The sequence below is a fragment of the Crocodylus porosus genome, unplaced genomic scaffold (assembly GCF_001723895.1).
Source record: "Crocodylus porosus isolate Cpor-Errol unplaced genomic scaffold, CroPor_comp1, whole genome shotgun sequence".
Classification (NCBI taxonomy): Eukaryota; Metazoa; Chordata; order Crocodylia; family Crocodylidae; genus Crocodylus; species Crocodylus porosus.
In genome coordinates, this window is record NW_017728947.1 from 44600557 (window position 1) to 44613767 (window position 13211).

General features: G+C 41.0%; 1 protein-coding gene across 2 annotated transcripts in view; it reads left to right on the plus strand.

Annotated features, from left to right (window-relative positions):
- Positions 1-404: 404 nt before the first annotated feature.
- FUT8 (fucosyltransferase 8) overlaps positions 405-13211 on the plus strand; it is a 214343-nt gene continuing 201536 nt past the window's right edge. For both annotated transcript variants that reach the window (XM_019551725.1, XM_019551724.1), the window contains exon 1: positions 405-523. The gene's annotated coding sequence lies outside the window, so the exon portion shown is untranslated. The remainder of the gene's footprint in view (positions 524-13211) is intronic.

The following is a 13211-nucleotide window of genomic DNA, read 5'->3' on the forward strand; positions in this document are numbered from 1 at the left end:
GGTAGGGAGAAGTAAAGGAAGTTAGCCCCTGTTGTCAGATTTTGGTTATAAATCAGAATAAATATTATCTCAGTGCTGTGTTGTATTTTTCTGGGGGTGATGCAGAAGTTATGAATGCTTTCTTGCTGCAAAAAGAGGAGTTACAAGTTGAAATGCCACTTGCTACACTGACCAGACGTGGCATCTTCTAACAGTCTCAAACATTTTTCCATTGTATGAGCTACATGGTGTATTTTTTTTTTTCTGCTTATAATGGGGGGAGAGTATTGTTTCCTATACCAGGTTTTCAGGGATTCTGAACAATATTACTATTTTATTACTTTGAGAGTTCTGAATATTCAACTTTACAAATTTTATGAACACTTTTACTGGGGGTTTGCATTCAAATTTTTGTTTTGTTTCAGGTTTCTGCCTTTTTAAAACAGAGAAGAGTAGCAGATGTTTATGGCCCAGGCTTCGGGTAGACTGACATGTTCAGCACTTTCTTCAAAAGAACTGGGAAGATGCAAGTTAGTACTGTGATGTAAGTAAATTTTAATTAAATGCATACTGGGTCGGAACTTAAATATTTAAACTTTTTTGATAATGTTGTACAACCATCATATCTTACCTACTTTTTTGTAGTATTGAGTAACAAGTTGATGAGGATTACCCATTTAGATACTGATTGCAAATAGAAATCCAGCAAGTTTGATTTGGTACTGCCTTTTGTCTTGTATAGTCATTTATGCATGTGCAAGTTGAGGAAAAGTGGCCCATGATATACTATTAAATCAAAATGCTTATGGCAATAGTTTGCTCTCAGTTTACACAAATGGGGTCTATTGCAGTATTTAGGTCTGTGTTGAGAAAGATAAGTAGGGAATTCCATTGGACACTGAAAAATTTAACAGCCTTAACGGATGTGCATGCTGCTTGACATTGAGCACACTAATATTTAATCTATTGTACAGTATCAGTCTCTTTCAAAAGTGCTGCTTTTTAGATTGGAGACTGGGTAGTTTACGCAGTAGACTGTGATCTCAAAAGTGAGATGTGATCACTGGTATAAATGTGCATGGAACTCACACTAGTATATGCATGTGTTCTTTATGGTGATGGAAAAGGTATTTGATTCATGCAGCTACCACAAGGAGCTGTGCACCAGAAGAGGCAGTTCTTCATAAACTGCGATACCAAGAGATGGATAAACAGAAATATAGTTAGAAGGACTTTATTATGTAACATTAGTTGAAATTTTAGTATTGTTTCTACAGAACATAAATTGTACTTACAAATCTGTTTTAGTATAAATTGTTTCAGTCTAAATGAGGTAGAAGTCAGAAATTATTAGTGAGAGGTTTTTTGCTTTCTTGTCTTTGTGCACAATCGGCTATTGAAGATCCTTTACTGAGTCTGTCTCAGTAATGCACGCATTTCCTTGTGAAAAAACACTTGAAAAAACTTTTCTAGCAAAAGAACATAATGATGGAAAGCACTGCAGACACAAAATAATTACTAGGGAGGGATTTTTCAAACGATTCAGCATGAATCACTTCTAAAATTAACAGATCTATGTCACAGGAAATTATTAGGTAAAATGTGTCTGCCACAGTTTATTTCCTGCAGTCCCAAAAGCCCAACTTGAGTAAGGTGGCTCTTATGTAGATGGTATATTGCGTTTTTTTCCAATCCAAATGATCCACTTCACTTTTTTGTTGTAAAAAGAAATAAAAAATCATCTCAGGTTTGTATTGCCCCCTGATCTCTGTATTCGAATAACAGCATCTATTGTACGTTGGCGTGTTAGGCTGCTAGTTTTGTTTTTCAGTTACTTCAGACGTAAACAGTAAACCCACAGATAGAGAACATTTTTCTGGGGTAGGAGAGGTGACGTTTATTTTTAGCAGTTTAAAATTATGGGCTGAGCTCCAAGTACTCTGTGGCATAATTGGACTTTTTCATTGTTTCCTTAAATTCAGGTAAGCCAAAAAACTTGTCTCAGCTATGCAGTTGCTCCATTAAAATATATTATTTAAAAAAAAAAAAAAAAAAATTGTTGCCCATCTACATTTACAACAACACCTCAACGCTGCTTAAATTCTGACAGCTGTATCATAGGCCTGTGAAATCCCCTATATCCCCACCCCTCCCACGTACATACACAAATTGGCTGTGGTTCAGAGTTGAAAAGCTCATTAAAGTATGCTTTATCAGTAATTATTATAAGCTATAATTATTTTTCTAATAGATTTTCCTTATTTTCTTCTTCATATGTCCCAGCCTTCTGACCCATAGCAGTTAATGATGTCTGGGTACTGAGGCTCAGAATCATCATCTTTTCTGCTCTGTAAATCCTGGGGAAAGGGGGAAGCTTGTAAGCAGTTTCATGAGTTCTCGCCTCCGCTGGCCTTGACTCGTATTGCATTCTTTGGGCAATCCGACTCCTTTCTCTTTCCTGGCTGCCACTTGGTCTGTAGTTCTAGGTCCCTGACCCTTTGTCTAGTGCTATAGAACAGGGAGGAAGCATGCACTGTAATTCAAGTAATTCCTTTTACAGGGAAAGTTGCGAAGAAAAAGGTGGTCGTAGGTTCATCCTAGCAGAGCAGAAAAATAGAAAACAAAAGGAGTTGTTTTCCTGGTTTAGCTAAAATAATTAAATTCTGCAAACATGCTGAATTCTGTAATATCTTGGAAAAATGCCAAAACCTTTGACTGTTGTTGGAATCCATAGTAATTTGAGAGACAGGAGCAGGGTAGTTCACTTTTCAGAACTGTTTTTTTCTCGTTTTGCAGACTAAAGGGGTTGGTCTGTATGTACATTAAGTGGTTTAAGATCTAATGTTGCATTTATTTAGATAAATTCACCCCTCCTGGGAATTATTTGTATTTGGTTCATATTTTAGAGGTTCTTTGTAACCATGAGGGATAGGAACTTGACTTTCTTAATGAAGGATGAGATTTGGAGTATGATTTTGCAGAAAATTGCGTGCTTTCTAATTCCACAAGGTTGTGACTGTACTGTAAAAATAATCCAGAACCAGGGGATTATGAAGCAGGTGATTATGAAACTGCCTTCCATACAAAAATCTTTGATAAAAGAATATTAATATTGCAATATAAAGAATTCAAAATCATAACTGTAATTTTCTCTCCTCTACATATGTATGCATTAAAGTGCAGGTCTAGGTTTTAGTGTAAGACCTAAAGGATGAAGTCAGAAGACTCTGTATGCACTAAGGACATTGTTGGTTGTAGATGTTTCCTCTGGCATCTCTAAACTAATAAATGGTGCATGTTAGAGAGGGTATTAAGGGACAGATCAATCTAGAGCAGTGACATCCAACCTTCTTGCCCTGTGGGCTGGATTGGCAGAGTCAGGTCTGTTTGTGGGCCAGATCCAGCTAGTGCTTCTGATTTGGCTTGGGCACCATCTGCCTGCATGGAGAGAGGGGTGATGATGGGAGACAGGCTGGCTTCAGTGCAGCTCCACAGGGGAAAGGAGCTTGACCCAGTCCAGTGGAGAGGAAAGGGGGCATACCTAGCCCTGAGGAGGAAAGAGGGTGTGGCTGGGCCCCAACACAGCCCTGTGGGTGGAAGGAGGTGTGGCCCAGCCTCGTGGGGGAAGGGGTATGTGGCTAGGCTCTAACTTGGCCTCACAGAGAAGGAAGAGGGGTGTGCCCCAGCCTGGGGCTGGGGGGGGAAGTGGTGCGGCCGGGTCCGGGCAGGAGGGAAGGGGTGCATGGTCAGATCTCAATTGGCCCCATGGTGGAAAGGGGCTTGGCCTAGCCCCTGTGGGAGGGAAGGAGGTATGGTCTGGCCCTGATTCAGGTGTGGGGGGTTGTGGCCCAGCCCTGAAGAGCTTGGCTCTGACTAGCTTGACAGGGAATGGGGTTTGAGGATTTGGCAGGGGGCAGGGTGGTGTTATTAATGGTCGCTGCTCCCCTGCTACTGAATTTTCAGACCCAAGGGGAGGCCTGTGGGCCAAATGCAAGGGTTTGGCGGGCCAGAGGTTGAGAGAAAATCTACTATGGTAATGTAGAAGAGAGATTACTGGCATTGTTGATGGTACTAGAGACTAAAATGTGGTAGTCAGAAGAGTGAGAAGTTGCTCAGACTACATTCTGTGTTGTGTCTAGTTCTGCTTCCTGTTCCTTTGATTGTACACAAGCAATTTTAAGATATACTTGTCTCCTCTTTCCCTATCCTGCTCCCCCTTCTCTTTTTTAATACTTCAAATGCTCAGCATCATACAGGTCATCATGTCACCTTTGAGAAACTTTGTTTACCCATGCTATTTGAGGGTCTTGTTTTCAAGAATCCTGGGTGACTGTCTTAGTGAAGCTGAGGTTGAAGTTTGGAGGGAACAGGGGCAGCAAACAGGGCAGTTTTAAAGACCAAGGCCCCCATGATCAAAGCCCCAGTGGGCCTGGGGCAGGCACTACCCAGCTGGGCAGCAGGGTGGAACAGGGTGCAGGATGGAGCTGCGGCTTGTCTGGGGCTTCGCTGGGCTTTTTGCAGCTGGGGCTGGGCCAGGCTGTGCTCAGGGTGGATGGTGGTGATGCTGAGAGAAGGGGGTGGGGGAGCGCTATGGTGAATTTTGGGGTGGCTGCACTCCCCCATAACCCCTCCTCATCCAGTGCCACCTTGATGTGCCCCCTCACGCCCCTTCCTTTCCCTTCCCTCTCCCACAACAGATTTACCAGCCAGACACTGCTCTTCAAGCTGCCAGGCTGCATATCAGAAATCGTATCGGTATTACCCAATATGCCTCCTTTTAAAAATCAGCTATTGTTATCGGCCCCAAAAATCTCTATCAGTGCACCCCTACTAATGAGTATGTGTAAAGAGCATCCATTTGGAGAGTTACAGCTAATACACTATAAATTCGCATCCTAATTTGTTGAACAAAAATTTCCCCCCCCCCCCAGTAGTCAAGTTCTTAAGTTAGTGGTGGAAATTTGTTAGGTGTCTGAGTCACTTTTCTTAACTTTACTAAGTTGTTTCCTACCTCAGTCTACTTCTTCAGGATGGCTATATATACATACAGATTTCAGATGCTTCTCCTAAAATCTTGCTTTTTCAGTGACTTGTCAGAAGTTAATTAGAAACCTAGATAGCTCCCCTGCCCAATTAGGGCATGGTAAGCTTTTTTTTTTTTTCTTTTTTAAAAGTATTGGCTTTTTAACGTTTTGGTAGAGCTGGTTTTAACTGCAGGAAAAGGAACATACTAATATACTATATAGAAAGGAATAGTTGAATACTTACCAGGCATGTATAAACTGGCAGGTAGCCTCTGAGTTGTAAGAGGTGAGTAGAAGGTAGGTAGAAGTGTTGGAACTTGGCACTTCCCAGGAACTGTAGGACTACTAAGCGTGAGCGTATCTGCCACGCCTTAGCTATATTTTCAGTTCAAAGTGGGGAGGCAGGTGTGTGCTCAGGTGTTTTATGACCTTTTTTGATGCTTCCAGCTGAGCACAGGAGCATAGGTTTAACATGCATGTGACCAGGTGCTTAAGTGTCGGTGTTTGGATGGTAGAGTGCTTTGTCCTGAATTGCATATAAAAATCTGTAGCATGCCTATAGCATGGAGATACCTTTAGTGGTTTAGATACTTTGACATTTATTCAGATGCGAGGACCAGAGACCTGTAAACTAGTTTTTGTAGGGTTGGGCAGGCATTAGTCTTTAATCTTTGGTTTGGGACCTGGTTTATATGAGGACTTTTAATACCTACACTTCATGTGAGAAGTGTTAAATGAAAACTTAATTCTTCTCTTGGTTTCAGAGTATTTACTTCATTAAATGGTCGTTGTCTCAAAAAAGTACTTTTGCCTAATTACTCCACAGTGAAAAAATTATGTTCAGAAAATTTCCTTCCATGTAAAATAACTTTTATTGTAATCAGCACCTTAGAAACCCTCATTAAAGTTAAAAGTCTGATAGTCAATTTTCATCATTTCACTCTGTGCTATACTAGCAAATGTGTAAGTTACAGATAATTACACTGAATGTTTCAAGAGAAATTCTGATTAATGTAGGGATCTTAACACTTGACATATCTGATGCAGTTATAAGTAGGATTAAACAAAAAAGCGTAAACCCCTTAAATCTGTAACAAAATATCAGTACTCATGAAATGCAAAACTAGGTCTAATGTATTCTCCATTACAACAGTATCTTATGCCATTGTTTAGAGAAGCTGATAGAGAACAGAAGACAGACACAGCATTGTTAATTCTAGACCACTTCAGCTTTAAGTTTGAGCATTCCATTTTTCAGTTTTGATTTGTTTCACAGCCTTACTATCATTTAAATGCTTTGTATATTTAATTAAATTGCTTTTCTAAGTTAAGTTTGGTCATGTGTACACTGCTCAATGTTGTGCAACGCAGCAACACATTACCTAGCTCTAAATGAGGTAACTGGGTACAGGAAAGAGTTTTTAATTATGGTAGTTTTGAGCTCTGTCAAGAAGGTAGGTAAACCTACAGGTTTGTTCTCTTTTAAATAAGTGTCTAATAGTATCATTACTACAGTAAGGTGATTCATGCCTGTCAGGAAGTACGTTCCAATATAGCCACTGAACTGGTTTGTAACATCTTATAGGCTTACTAAATCACAGACACATAAGCTTTTGCAAGTCTGAGCTCACTTCATCAGAGAGATGCTGCAAGAGGACATGCACAGAGCAGTTTTTCAGGGCCCCTCTATACATGCAGGTAAAAGCACAGTGGGGTATAATGTACAATCTACATAATTGTACTTCCTCCTTGCAGTAAAAAGCAAGCTCTCGCAGTTGCCAGTGCTGAGAGTCCTGCAGCTGATGTGACTCGGGTTTCCTGTCAGCGGTGGGACTCTTCTTCCCAGCAGCCCGTGGGGTGCTGTTGGGGCAGAGAGTCCCCTCAGCTGTGGGACTCCCAGGTCTGGCTGCGTATGGTGAACCCCTGCATCTGGGAGCCTTATCAGCTGACAGGGCTCCCAGCTACAGGTGATGATCCTGCTACACGTGTAAATTAAAGCTGGATAGAAATCAGCTATAAATTTAGTACACATTTTCCATCTATAACTTTATACCTTGATGGACCTCTTTTATGGTATGATAATTTATAAATTATAAAAATGTTTATAAATTTATAAACATAGTGCAAAACTGCTATGTTTAGTTTCGGTTTTGGATTTGGCCGTTTTGGAGGAGAGTGATTCGTTTTGGTGTTTTGGATCACTGTTCCATTTCAATTCGGCCGGATCTGTTTTGGAGTTTCGGCGCTGATTTGGATTGGCCAGGGAGAGGTAGACACAGTCGGGTGGCTGCAGATTCTTCTGTGGCTCCTCCGGCTGTGCCTACCTCTGCCTCAGCAGGGGGAGCCATGGGAGAAGCCCCTGTGGCTGCCCATCCCCATCCCCATCCTGGTCCCAGCCTCCTGGAGGGCTGCAGGGCTGTGCTGGACTATTTCGTAGTTTCATAGTAGGTAGGGTCAGAAGGGACCTGAGCAGATCATCAAGTCCGACTCCCTGCCATGGGCAGGACAGAGTGCTGGGGTCAAACGATCCTGGCTAGGTGATTATTTACTCTCCTTTTGAAGACCCCCAGGGTAGAAGCGAGCACCACTTCCCTTGGAAGTTGGTTCCAGATCCTAGCTGCCCTGACTGTGAAGTAGTGCCTCCAGATATCTAGCCTGAGGGGTGCCTCCAGAATATCTGAAATATTTCTGAAATGTTTTGGACGGTTTTGTTTAATTTTGGATTCAGTGTTTTGGGGACTGAAACAGGCGAAACACCTCTGAAACAAAACGGCTGCCAAAATTTTGCACAGTCCTAATAAATGACACATGCAACTAATTTAAATGAATTGTGCAATTAACTGGTTAATTGCATTATGCATGTCACATGTAGAAGGGACCTCAGAAAGATTTTTGAGTACAAAAGTCAGGAAAGGGAGAGAGGTAGGATGGGGGAGGGGGGCAGTGCTGGAGGAAGCAAATAGATAACCCATGGAGACAAAGGGATCATAAGCCAATCCCAGCAATGGGACAAGAATCCTCAGTCCTCATCAAGGTCACGCTCTGACTGCACTCAGGTGGTTGTCTATAGACTGGATTGTGTTGCCAAAACCAACAGGAATCCATATTGACACACAGTTCAGACAGAGGGGCCAGCTGTATTGGAACATGCACACTTTGAGTTAAAACATGGATGCCACAGATTCTGCTTTAGGACAGGCTGGGAGCCTGTGTCGGACACTTAGCTTTCAAACACATAAAGAATCTCTTAACTTCCTTCCCTTTCTTCTGATACCCATAGTTCAGAGAATGATATGACGAGACAACCTGGATGATTTGTGATTGTACTGTCCTGGCGATGACAAAGCTTGTAATCCGATGAGAGTATGTCTTCTGTCTCCTCTTGTTTAAGATTTGCTGTCTGAGCAGGGTCATTTAATGAGAAGCCTCTTCTGAGAACATGGGCTACTGAATTTCTAAGCAATGTTGACGGCCCTTTTTTCGAGAGGAGGGTAAGGCAGTTTTGTTAGAATCTGAAAAAAAGTGTTCAAGAAGTTGCAGGCTTGCTGAGGACAGAAGTGTCATTCCAGCTGTTTTGGATGTTGGACTTTTGAAAACTCTGCTTTGTGAGCTCTCTGTAGCAATTTTAAAGATTTACCTAGTTTTCTTCTCCATCTCCCGTATTGCCATTTAAAGCATAATTGGCGTTTTGCTATTTGGTGAAGTACTTTTTAAAAGGGAATTAATCAGAATTCCCTCCTGTTGGTGAACTCTGTGGACTCTTGTGATCTTTTATGCTTATTAAATTTAGTAAAGGGACCTTTGAGTCATTTGGATTTTTCTATTCTAGCTTCTTGTTGTTAGTTTCTCATTTCTGGTAATAGTCCCTATGCCAAAAAGTTCTCAGTTTTACAAACTCGGAAGACCGGTTCACTTTTCACCATGTTTTATAATAAAGTAGTCCTAAATCCTTGCTGAACATTTGGAACTAAGGTAATCTTAGATTTTCTCTGACATTACTTCTGCCTTTTTTTTGTTTTAAGCTTCACAATAATTGAGAAGAGCTCAGCTTGCATATATTGGCTGTCTAGTCACTGTCAGCTACTATTTGCATACAACAGACTGTTTGTGTGATATCTTAATGTGTCCTTTGGAGAAAAATCCAGAGGTCAGGCTGTCTTGGCTAAAAGACTGTCTAAAACATTTAGGCATTCCAGTTAATCTCTGTACAGACATTTTAGCTATCTTATACCAGAATATTTTAGGCTTCATACGTCTGGATGATTGTTAGTAGCATCTCATAAATTCATAGACTTTTAAGGCTAGAGTGAACCTTTATGACCATGTAGCCTAGTCTTGTGTGCAAAACAGCATTACTCAGTAATTTTTCATCAAATCTGTAACTTCCAGCCATAGTCTTCTGATTTTTTTTTTTTTTTTTTTGGTGAAGATTTTGCATGAAAGAGAATCCTAGATTAAGTTTTTCCAGTGGTTAATTACTCACTGCTAAAAGCCTGTGTTTTAAATTGAGTTGTAATAGGATTTCAGTGTTGTTGTAGCTGTGACAAGCCAGGAAATGTCTGAGGCAAGGCTTTTTGTGGTATCTTTTATTGGGCCAGAGGTTGGATAGTTGTTGGACAATCTTTTTGGGGCATCAGGTGCCATTTAAATGTAGTTTTAAATTTATCTAGCTGAAGCTTTCAGTTAGATCTTGTTGTGCCTGTGTTTGCTGGATTAAGAACAATCAGGGAACAGAAATCTTTTCCTCATATAAAACAGACCATAATAAACTGGCTGCTTAACTTCTGGAGGTCTGCGTTCTGGTTTATAGTGCAAACATGGATCCATGCGGACTCTTCCTCTTTCCTTGTTTGGATCCCAGTGGCTGCAATGGCTGTTCAAGCAAGTGGGACCATAAATGTGGAGAGACTATTTGTTCCTTGTTCTGCTGCATTTAGGGCCCAAGGTATGCAGATACAACCTTACTCCCAACTGTTGCTGTACTTGGGGGTTTAATAGTTTCTTATCTAGGCATGACATGTCAAGTGGAACCATGTGAAAGCAATGCAGTCGGAGAAAAGGAGTTGTATGAGTAAGCAAATACTGTTTTTACATAACGGTTGTGTCCAAGATTATTTGTGTAAGATGGTTTTATTTTCCACTGACATGTGATTAGTTCAGATGAGACCATAGGAAATTTTTTTGTCACTGAGTATTTATAAAACAAAAAATCAGTCTTGTGTTTTCCTCTGCTGCATAAAATCACTCCTATGTATTTCTCCCCCTGAAACAGTTTTCTTTAACATGAATTAGTGTTTACCTGACTGAAAAGAAGAATCAACAATTTGTTCTAGCTTTGGGACTCTGGCAGAGCTGTCAACACTTGCTTCTATGGCATATCACTTTTTTTTATAACTGTAGCCTTTCCTTTCCATTTTCTTTGAAATAGTTGCATGACATCTTGCAAGCCACTGTGTACATAGAAAAGCGGTACTATTTTATTCATTTTCAAACTTTTTGTTTGAATAGATTATGAAAAAATCTATAATTGTTTTCTTTCTGTATCATATTTTAATTTTTAAATGGGAAGATGTTATTTTCATAACAGCATCTAAATATATAAAGTAATAGTAGATGATTTATTTATTTGGAAAAACTGATGGTTATGCCTTTATTTTCTTTTGAATTTGTTCAAGTTCAGTGTTCTTGTCTTTTTAATTTAGATTAGCTGCTGGAAATGAGGAGCATCCAATATTTTCTGTGACCACTAACCTTATTTAATGATTTAACCCTTAACTGGCCATGGACTACAATTTGGTAATCTTTTGTCTATGGTACCAGAGCACTGTGTTTTCTGTATTTTGACCATGTTATTTAGAGCATTAGTAATGTGAAGCCTTTATACAGGCAGTCCTCAACTTAAGACATTTCAAGTTGCAACAAACAGCACTTATGTTTATAAATTGACACCCTGTTTTGACTTTCTGACATCAGTTTTGACTTTGACTCTTGATCTGATGCGACAACACACCAGCGAACAAGTTTGCTGTGTTGCCTATCTCCCTGGAGAATATCTGTCCAAACTTCCTTGGACAATTTCTTTAAGAAAGCAGCCAAGACTCCTGAAAAACTTCAGCCAAGACTCCTGAGAAGACTCCAGCCAAGAGCCCTTCAAAAAGTCCAACAAAGTCACCTCAAAGAAGTCCTTCCAAATCTATATGATTGATATTTACAGTATAAATAATGTAGCTATATTACTGATCTATAATTGATTGACTACAAAGTTCTGGGTTATTTTTTTGTGAAAATAGGGTATCGGGCCTTGGTTCAGGAACCAATCCCCATTTATAACATTGTTCATATGGGAAAATCTGTTCTGAGTTATGACGATTCAATTTAAGACTCGGTTTTCAGGAACAGATTGTGTCGTAAGTCCAAGGACTGCCAGTATAGCACTTGCACAATTTATTTGGAGATCTAGGTGTGTTAATATTTATTTTCTGTGGAAGGATACTTAAATATCATTCATTTTCTCCTTGTAATTTTTCAGCTTGATAAAGGCCTAAAAATGGATAAAAATATATAATTCCTCAATTAGCTGGGATCAATACAGTGGAAGAGAGGGCTTGAAGCAGTGCACGTGTTTTTTTAAAAACAGAGTTCTCCCTCAGGTACTGTATTTACTCAAATTTAACATGACCCTGAATTTAAGATGACACCATAATTGGATTGTTTACATGGAACATTTATACATTTGTTATAATGTTCTGTATATAAAATCTAATTATTGGAGGGTCATCTTTAATTCATCCCTCCCACTCCTGTAGTGGGGGGGGCACGTGGTGGGGGTGGACATGGATAGTATGGGGAGGTGAAGCAGCTTGCTCCCTGCTTGTGCCTACCTCACCTGCCCGCCCCCCAGCCTCAGTCCCCCTTCCCATCTGCTCTCACCTCCCCATGTCTCTGCTTCCTCCCTTCCCTCTCTCAGCCTGTTTTTCCCTCCCTCCCTTACCTTTGCTTTGTGCCAGAAGGCTCTGCCCCTGTTGTAGCCTGGAGCACTGAGTATGGCCCCAGTTCAGCCCCAGTAGCAGTCATGTGGACTGTGTGACTCTGCTACAGGCTGGGCTGTGATTACCTCAGTACCCCAGGCTGTAATATGGACAGAGCTTGCCAGCTCCTGCCTACCCCTCCACCCTCATCTATGATTTTAAGATGAGGGGCTTTTTTCCATGTTAAATGGTAGGGAAAACCTTGTCTTAGAACTGAGTAAATACTGTAATTGTCTACATTTCCTGTTACCATTTGTGAGGGGATGTCATGTCACTGAACTTTAACTAAAGATTTTTGCACTAGCAGTCTTTATAATATGCACTCCAGTCCCACCTCTCCTGCATCAGTGGTATAAAGGATGGTGCATACTTCCTGTTTCTCAGTTCCATCTGGCGCAATCAGAGCTTCTCTTTCTGTCTACTTGTAGTGTACACTTGGTTTGAAGTCCACGTCCATGAAGTCTTTGGGTTTTTTTTTATTATTGTATTTTCTTTAATTGTTCTTGGTTGAATGCATTAGTTTTCCTTTTTGGGCCCAAAAGGAGAATGATTCAGCTTTTGAGGTGTCACTTGCCATCCAACCATAAGAGTTAGGATTCTTGTCTTGCTGTACTGGGCCACATGGTCTTTGTGACATAGCGTGCCAGACTTCACCTCATGGGCATGCAAGCCTGACTGAACAAGATAATTCCCCAGGGAGATATTCTCTTGGCATGTTCTTGACAGTTCGTACAACTGTAATGTCCTCCCCATAGTGGAAGGACCTGGAATAATGTGTGCAAGTCTTTCTTTTCACTCCTTGTATATACATAATTATTGTCATGGATGCCACCAGACTGGCATAGGGAGCATAAATGTGCTCACTGAGTATGCAGATGCCAAAAGAGGCTCCGTATTAATATGCCAAAGGTCAGAGCAGTACAGAAAGCGTACTGGGGAGATGCCTTGTTGGACCTGGTCCTGGCCATGGGAGATGACCTGGTGAGGGGGCTGCAGGTGCTCGACCACCTGGGCGACAGTGATCATCACCTGCTGGATGCATCTCAAGCAGGTCCAAGAAGGTGATCCTCCCCCTCTAGGTGGCACTGGTCAGGCCGCAGCTGGAGTACTGCGTCCAGTTCTGGGCACTGCACTTCAAGAGGGATGTGGACAACATGGAGAGGGTTCAGAGGAGGGCCAC